Below are 9,749 nucleotides of genomic sequence, written 5' to 3'. Positions count from 1 at the left end.
CTGATTGGTAGGCTTTAGTGCTACTGAGTGCTGATTGGTAGGCTTTACTGCTACTTAGCACTGATTGGTAGGCTTTAGTGCTACTGAGTGCTGATTGGTAGGCTTTACTGCTACTGAGTGCTGATTGGTAGACTGTACTGTTACTGAGTGCTGATTGGTAGGCTTTAGTGCTACTGAGTGCTGATTGGTAGACTGTACTGTTACTGAGTGCTGATTGGTAGGCTTTAGTGCTACTGAGGGCTATTTGGTAGGCTTTACTGCTACTTAGCGCTGATTGGTAGGCTTTACTGCTACTGAGTGCTGATTGGTTAGCCGGTTGGGCCCCAGGGCATGCACCGATAAAACCCATGGGATGATCCGGGCCTTTTTGCTAGTCATGTACTGGTTAGTGTTTTTCAGGTCTGATCAAAATGAGCCAAAACAGTCACTACTGAAATATTTGGTTTTAGTAGGGACAAAATGGAATGTTCAATCTTTTATTTTAACAAAATAAACATAATCAAGCTACAGGGTCACTCAAAGTAAAAGGATTTTAGGCCAAAGTTCCAGTCAGTTAAAAGTGAAGAGTTCATTTGAGAAAACAGATATCTCAGTTTTAATGAATTTTCATAAATTATGTTTTTAAAGTGCATTCCAGATAAGATAAATCAAACTGCAGTAGGGTCATTTTGATTATGTATAAATAACTCAATAAGAACAGGTAACGTACAAAATTAAACTTTATTAAACTTTTTTTTATTTAGTTTTTTGTCAAAAGCAGAAACTCCAGTGGTCATTTCATGTTTCAAAGTTAAAGCCATTTAAAGGACACAAGTTTCTTTAAGGTCAATATTTAACATCTTTATCATAAATCAAGCAGGTAAAGATCTGAAAACTGAACACAAACAGCTGTTAATGATCAATAGTAATGATCTATAAGATCAGATCTCTGAAAATCCTCAGGGTGAGTCTCAGACGGCTCACTGCTTCCTATAGAGTCACTATGAGTTATGAAGTTTAGTCTTTTCCACCCAAATGTTGTATGAATTGTCTCTCATGGCTGAATCCAGAGTGGGTCTCTGTGAGACTCTGAGCTCTGTTTAGATCAGTAGCCGTTAGTTTCACACCTGTGTGCTGCTCTTTGTTGGGAGAAGGAGTGGTTTGAGATTCTGCCTCGAATAGTCGGTGGCAGTGCTGAGTCACCTGACACAAATACTGTGCGCTGATTGGCTGAATAGATTTATCAGGTTCTGCTGGAGAACAGTGCATTGGCATTGCTGAACTTGCAATGCCTTGACAATGAACAATAACGGCTTTAGTGACTGAACGTGTTTAGGGTTCAGAGTGTTAGAATAATTCACCACAGTCAGCTCAAATTTAAAGGATGGTGTTTATCAGTTTTTGTAAGTGAACTCTTCAAATGTTTTCAACTGTGACTTTGAAACAATTTGGTAGAATAATCCATGTATATTTCTGAATGTTACGCCTGCATTACTTTCCATTTTTATACATTCTAAGCGTTAATAATGTACCGTATGCAGTGATATGTCAGACTGAGCTACTTTGTGGTTTCCATTATTGTTTAAAAATGCAGATAAACTTTCTACAAATGTGTTTGAGCAGCTCAGTAAGATTCTCAGATGATCTGAGCTGCAGTGACTGAACAGCTCTTATAGCTGCAGATCATTTCAGTACTAATCAGTGTTTCAGTGCTGATCCACACAAAGACTGAATGAGCTCTAACTGAGCTGATTCACTGATACACTAAACTGCACTGCTGAGATTTTCACAGGGCTGATTTCATCAGTACAGAACAGTGGAAACACTCTCTCAGTGAATGTGTGTGTAAAAGTGTGTAAGTGTGTGTTAGTGAGAGGATCAGAGAATGAGAGTTTTCCTCTGTCCCAGTCCAGATGCACTCGGACCCTCCGCACTGTCTGACCTACTGAGAGGAGAGTGTGTGGCTGTGGAGGAAAACAGGCTCCAAATTCACCCCAATAATACTCCACACACCAAACTCCACTCCTGGAGGATATACTTCCCTTCCTCTGAGCCGACTCTGTCATCACACCCAGTGACCAGTATTTACTGTCTCCAACTTCAACATCCCAGCAGTGAGTTCCTGAGTTGAAGCCCTCAGAGCCCAGAACACATTCAGATTTATCAAATCTCTCTGGATTATCAGGAAGCTGCTGTCTCTCTTTGGTGACTCTCAGACTGGTCAGATCATCAGACAGGATGAGATTAGGGATGAGCAGTGTTGGGGTCCAGAGTTACAGGAGCTGAAGAAGAAATACACACATATAATTTACACAGAAATAAAAATACATCATGAATTTAATCAAACACTGTAAAACAAATCCCTCTTTAAATGTACAGTAACTCACTGGCAGCAGAGCTTTCAGGTATTTACTGTCATTAATATTTACAGCACTCATACTGTAATGTTTGTTTACAGTAATGACTGAACTACAGTTTAAATGCAGTACGTTTATATTTACAAGACTACACACTCTTCCCCATGGGATACTTCTCAGTTTAGGGCTCTGAAAGCAGAGGGTCTTGAACTTGAACGCAAATGTAGTAACCTCTCTAGGAGTCCACCAATTGGCCAATAGAGAACACCAGTGCAAATACTCTCTAGCCTTAAGAAGTGCTAGGTCCAAATATTATTATGGTCTAAGTGAGAGAAACAGTAATAATCCCAGACATTTATTTTCTACAATTAGCCATCTAATTCTAAAGGACCCGGCTTGGCTCCCTCGATTTTCTTAAAAAATTTTTTTGTCGTTTTCTTAATTTTTTTTTCAAGTAAAGATACATAACATTAGGCAGAACATGATTAATAATATAACTCAACATCCCTCTCCATCGGATTTTGATCCCGTAGTGGTTCAAGATTCTTAATTTAGATGCTTTGTCGAGGTTAATCAGTCTCTAGTATCTGAAACTGTGTCTAAACTGAAGTGCTCTACTTCCACCCTAGATCCTCTTCCAACATCAATATTAAAAGTTTGTTTTCAAGCAATTAGTCCTTTTGTTACTGGCATTATTAATAGATTTTAACAATAGGTGTGGTACCATCACTTTCTAAAATGGCCATAGTGAAACTACTGCTGAAGAAACACGATCTTGACCCTTCTGTTTTATTTAACTACAGGCCAATCTCCAACTTACCTTTTTATTCCCAGTTTTAGAGAAGGTCGTTGCCAGCCAGTTATAATCGTATTTGGAATCTAACATGCTGTATGAAGATTTTTAGTCTGGACATCATACATTTCATAGTACCAAAACAGCATTAGTTCAGGTGGTTAATGATCTATTGGAAGCTGACTCTGGTTCTCCTAGCCTTCTTATTTTACTAGATTTGAGTGCATCCTTTGATGCTATCGACCATGTTATTCTTTTGCAGCGCATGCAGGCCATAGGAATTTCAGGTACTGTATTAAAATTGGTTTAATTTAGCAGCAGAATATCACTGTAATCATTATTATCCTCTTTTCTGAACATTATTAATGAAATAAGTTAAAAAGCAGTTAAACTGCATCTTAAACACTTTAAAACGAGTCAGCAATCCTAAAAAGAATCAACTGATTCATTTCAGCTTTTCAGAAATACAGAAAGCTGTTCTTTCTAAAGCTAACAGGCTAACAGGCTAACAGGCTCCTCTAATAAACTCACAGCTGGATTTAAGGTGGAAAATTTACTGAAGGATTCACTGAAAAACTGAAATAAACAGAGTAAAATTATGTTCCATGCAGGTCTGACGAGCTCCAAACGTCAGGGTTTAATCTGAGCTGTACAGCTTTAAACTCAGTGTGGAAACTCAACACGCCAGAATAACGACTTTCAGAAAGTGGAGCTGTTTCAGTGTAATAAGTGATTATGTTGAAAAAAATGTATAAATATTTTGACATATTAATTCAAACTTTTTAGAGGTCATAAATCACCAAGCACGGCCGGATCTACGGTCAGGGAGACGTGGGTCATCACGCTGGGGCTCTGAGAGCTGAAGGGTCTTTAGTTTATACAGGAAAAACACACTGAATGGAGTGATTTACTGAAAAACACTCACAGCAACACTTACTGACCAGCACATTCACACAAACACAGACACCCAGACTGACCACAGCTCTGCCCACTGAAACACACAGCAGTGTTTCTGAACAGAATCAAATCTGATTGGTTTTCTGTCAGAGGGTCATTGTATTGTGTCCAGTTTAAGCAAACTTTCAGTCATGTGGTCTTCAATAGGGTAAAAGTTGTGCTGGTCATAAGTGGACGCTGATTTATAGGGAAGAGACTTTTACTTTATTCTGTTTTCTCCATGTGGACTCGCCTCCTGTTGTACCGATATGAGAAACATTAAAGCTCAGTTACACTGTAACTAATTTATACTGTCTGGCTTTAATTTCAGTGAAGCTCCTGTTGTGATGCTGTGAGATCAGAGGAAAGACGACTTCCTGCAGCTGTGATGCTGCGTTTATCAGTTACATCACATTTATACACCAATGAAAAGAGTCGCTGGACAAACAGTTACAGCAACCTGACCTGACGCTTCAGTAATGATCTAATGTATCCCTCCATTTACTGTAATACCTGCTTTATTATCACATACTGGTAACAGTGGATGTTCATAATGTGTGTGTGTTGATGGGGGGTGACAATAGTGGGAGTTGGAGGATGGGGGGGCTTAGAGCATCAACACCCAGGGGTCTGTGGGGGTCTTAATCTGGCCTTGATGAAATCACTATTTAATCAGCATCGGTTAATCAGAGTAAATCTGCTCCCATCACAACAGACACTTTTTAATGGCAAAATAAGATTAACGGTGTAGAACATGAGTAGCTCTGCCCTAGAATATGTGAGAAAAATAAGAAAGAAAGACAGAAAGGTAGAGAAAGTGAGACTCACTGAACTGAACGATCTGCTGCATCTTCTTCCAGACGGTGAACTTCAGGTTGGCCAGATGTTTGGCCACATGGAGCAGCGCTCCTGAAAGGCTCTCTGGATCCTGCAGTGTGAGCTGAGCTCTGGAAGAACATTCAGGACTCAGTGCTGCTGAAGCTTTGAGTTCAGAACCACAGAAAAGAGAGAGACGGCAGACAGTAACACTCACCTTTTCACTGTGGCCTTGTAGTTCTGTAAAACAGTGAGAGTGGATCAGTGACTCTGCTCTCCGTTCAGTCATGTACACACACACACACACACACACACACACACACACACACACACACTTTCTAAACAGCTTATCCTTCTGGGTAGCCAAGGAGGTGGGGGTGGGGGCAATTTAGTGTGTCCAATTGGCCTGGCTGCATGTCTTTGGACTGTGTTAGGAAACTGGAGGAAACCCACACGGACACGGGAAGAACATGCAAACTCCACACAGAAAGGACCCTGGTCACCAAGCTAGGGAACCGAACCCAGGCCCTTCTTGCTGTGAGGTGACAGCGCTACCTACTGCACCATAATATTAATGTAATGTATGTATTCATTTTTATTTTACAAAATAACCAATTTCACACACTGTAAATACTACAGGGGGATTGTTCTTCAAGGGTTCTTTAGTAAAGAAAATGGTTCTTTATAGATTTTTTGGACTATACAGAACACTTATTTCTAGTGTAGAATCCCCACTCAAGTGAAGCGTAAATGTTTTTAAAATTTTATCTGTACAGATGTTTCTTATACGATTTATTAAAAATGTCTGTTTGTCATCATGAATCAGAGTGAGGTTGATGTGGATAATATGTTAGAAAATGACCAGAATTAACCCAGTGATTGCATTTACTCCACTTCATCTGCAAACTGCACATGAACACATGCATTTGTCTGATTAGTCCTCCAAACATGAAGCTGCTGTGCATGACGGCCACCCGATCATACATGCTGAGATTTTGTGAAAGTGGTCAAATCTGTTTATCTGTGAATATTGTTTATTTTCAAACATTACTCAGTGAACTCATACCACATAATTATGTAGTGAAAAGTCCGTTATTGGTTTTTCTGCTTTGCTGGATTCAGTTCTGCACGGATTATTAGAAAAAAATCCAGTGAATCCTGCAGTACCTCTCCTTTCCACTAGTTGTCAGTATTTTCCATCCTCCCCCAAAATATGAGTGCATCACTTCCAGAGTATGAGGAGTTCTCATGGCAACTTTCACTTCCATTAATATTGATCTTTATGTTGATGATCAGCATTATTCCTGAGTCTATATATGAACCCAGAGCTGGAGCTGTATGAAGAAATCAAATGTGCTGAATTATTTTAGCGCCTATATTTCACTTTTCCAACTCGGTCTTACAAACCACTTCCAAAAAATGAGGACAACGAAAATGTTTAAATTAGTCCGTTTAATCTGAGACACAAAGAATCGGAAGCCCAGCATGAAGTGAAATGATTGTGCTAATAGTGCTAATTCTGCATAGAGCCAAAGAAAAATTTACAAATGTATCAATGTAGATGTTCATTACAGTTAATCAGACATCTGACTTGGTCATGAATTCTCATGTCAACTGTATCATCATCTCCTCTAGATCCTGTGAGATTGAGTGAGACTGGGTCAGATTGGTCCAGATTGGTCTTCCTAGCCACAGTGTTTGAATATGTGCTGCTTCAAGTACATTTGTGGGAAACTCACTGGCGCTGCTGAGGAGCTGAAAGGTAACAGAGCACAGTAGGACTGTTCTACTGAATCAGTTCAAACTGCAGTCCCACATAAAAAAACAACTATTTAAAAAAGCTTATGCGTTCAGAACTCAGATATTTACAAACATTATGGTACAATCTAAATAATCCCAAGGCAATAATTAAGATATTAAAAAGCTAAATGTATACAAAATAATTTATTGGTTATTTTCTATGAATTTCACCTATATTTGTGAAAATAATACTTACATTTTCTTTTTTTTTCAGTGCCTTTTAAAGATATGTTAAAATATAAAGTTAAAATATGAAGATTTAGATTTTTTTACGTTTTTAAATTTTCTAAAATGACTGTCCCTTGTGTTCATGTCACTACCGAAACACAAAGAGTTTTAGCCCATAGATGGAGCCACACCCCTCCATTTTACAGCAGGAAGTGAAACTGCATCCCTGTTCCTCAAGGCCACATGGTGAGGAGTTAGATCTCAAGGAGTAAATGTGTCCCAATTTTTGAAAATCAGTGTGGAACATTAAGAATCGACCGAAACACATATTTTCTACCACTAAGTAAACTTCTGTGTTTTTAATAAAAATATTATGATTTTATGTGTGTTCAGCTGTTCAAAGCTGTTTCTGCTAGTCATGTACTTGATAGTGTTTTTTAAATCCGAATCAGTTAAATGTGTTTTCAACTCTGACTTCAAATAAAAGTAAAATAATCCAATAACGGTTGCTGATTGGAGGACTAAGAGAATTAATCAGGGTTTGGAATTGATCAGTTATCGCTGATAAAGAACAGAGGTGATTATTCATTAATAACATAATAAACAGATGTGACTCACAGACCCTCAAAACATGGGCCTGAATGTAAGTGAACACCCTGCACACTCAGACGCTTCGACACCGGCCGCCTTTATTTAACGCCACTCACACAGCAGCACGTCAGGAGGGAGAGAGAGCTGAGTGAGGGATATTAATGATATATTTCTATGAAAATTATACATTATTAATGTAGTTTTATACATTTGAACTGATCAGATAGATTTTATTTGAAGTTTTCACTCTGAAAGTGTCGACAGTGACGATGTTCCCAGTTCAGTTCTGTAAGTCAGAACTGTTCGTTTTGGTTCCTTGTTCAGGTTCTAGCGCTGACTGAGCGACACTCACCTGTAAGAATGGAACATCTTCAGCTGCCATCTCCTCTTCTACGGCTCTGATAGTGTCTGAAAGGGCTGATATCTCTCTGCTCATCTTCTCAATCCTCTCCTTCATCGTCTGACTCTTCTGCTCCTCTTCCTCCCTCAGTGCTGATATCCTGGCTGCCTCTTCATCTCGTAGAAACTGGTGAAGCTCCTCAAACTCCTCCTTAATCTGCCTCTCTGTGCGTCGGGCCTGAGTCTGGAAGGAAGCAGTGAATCTAATGAAATATGAGCGATTATGTGAGGATCCGGTTCATAATCTCAGAAGAGTTTGTTACTCTGACCTTTATATGATCTGCAGTCCGATCCAAATCCAGCTTAAACCTTTTAAAGACGTCCAGTTTCTCCTTCAGGGGCTTCAGTGCAGTTTTGAGCTCCTCCTGAAACAAATCAGCATTTTAGTGAGAAACAAAGCCAGATATAAAGTCCACACTGGTGTCCCAATGTGTTCCTGTCTCTCAGAGTGAGGATCCAGGTCACACATTTAGGAAAATGACCAGTTATTTTTATTTTCAGCTGAATTTAGTGAATTTATGGAGCTTCTCACAAAGTGTGGTCACTCATAACCCACCTTGTAGTCGAGTGCTGCTTCCTGAAGGGGGAGGAATTTGTGGCTGGTGTGTTTTTTAGAGTCCCGACACACCAAACACACCGGCTGTAGATCGTCCAGACAGAAGAGTCTGAGTTTCTCAGTGTGGTCACTGCAGATGTTTCCAGACTCTACTGAACTTCTCTGAATTCTCTCCTGTAAGAACCTCTCACACACGTTCTTTAAAGCCAGGTTTAAAGGAGGTTCCGGCATTGAAGATCTCCTCCTACAAACTGGACATTCTCTGGATCCTTTGGTTTCCCAGAACTTCTGCAGACAGACTTTACACACACTGTGGCTGCAGAGCAGAACAACAGGATCCTTGAAGATCTCACAGCACACAGGACAGGAGAGATCCTCCTCTGAGAAAGATCTGGAAGCCATTTCCTGTCCCTGCTGTTCCATCCAGTGAGAACGCTCAGACTTTCACTTTCAGTTGTGTGAAACTCTCACCTGATCTCAGCTGTGTTTCCAGTCAAACAGGCGGCTGTAGATCCAGTTAGTGATCATTTCCCTTCAGAGTGATTCTCCAGATCCAGAATTCTCCATAAACCCACCAACAAAAGTGGACTCAGCAGATCCCAACAGTGCAGCCTGTAAAGCTCTGCAGACGCCTCACACTCAGCACCTCCTCAGTAGGAGGAGTTTGAGTGGGAGGAGTTTAAAGAAGAAAGGCTAGAAGTGACGCCAGAGAGCAGGAAACAGATCAAAGAACAATAAAGCTGGAACTGTAGAGTCGCTCCACACCAGCTCACCTACAGCCTGTCAGTCACATCATGGATTTACAGTAAAATTACAGTAAAAACTTCAACACAAATCATGAAGCTGTGCAGAATTTCAAAGCTGCTTAAAAGATGGATGGCATGGTGTCGCAGTGGGTAGCGCTGTCAGCTCACAGTAAGAAGGGTCTGGTTTCGATTCCCAACTGAGTGACCAGAGTCCTCTCTATGTGGAGTTTCTATGTTCTCCCTGTGTCTGTGTGGGTTTCCTCATGCAGTCAGGCTGACTGGACACGCTAAATTGCACCTGTGTGTGTGAATGTATCTGTCTGTCTGTCTGCACTGCGATGGACTGGCGACCTATCCAGGGTGTTTCCTGCCTTCTGCCCATTGACGACTGGGATAGGCTCCAGCTCCCCCCTGTGACCCCGAAGGATAAGCAGCTTAGAAAGTGTTTGTATTTATATTATTATTATTATTATAAATAAAATGGTAAATATAGTTTAGCACTCAGTTATTATTGTGTACATTATATGAACCTTAAATATGACAAAGGTTTAACTACATTTTGCAGTAGCTGGTAGTTCAACTACATTCAGATTTACATAGTGATTGAA

At 40.1% G+C, this 9,749-nt stretch overlaps 1 pseudogene; it reads right to left on the bottom strand.

Annotated features, from left to right (window-relative positions):
* Positions 1 to 748: 748 nt before the first annotated feature.
* On the bottom strand, positions 749 to 9,042 carry LOC118801614 (annotated as a pseudogene).
* Positions 9,043 to 9,749: the final 707 nt, after the last annotated feature.

This window comes from Colossoma macropomum, unplaced genomic scaffold (assembly GCF_904425465.1).
Source record: "Colossoma macropomum unplaced genomic scaffold, Colossoma_macropomum, whole genome shotgun sequence".
Classification (NCBI taxonomy): domain Eukaryota; kingdom Metazoa; phylum Chordata; class Actinopteri; order Characiformes; family Serrasalmidae; genus Colossoma; species Colossoma macropomum.
Note: the sequence above shows the minus strand (reverse complement) of the source record. Positions and strands in the feature narration are given on the sequence as shown.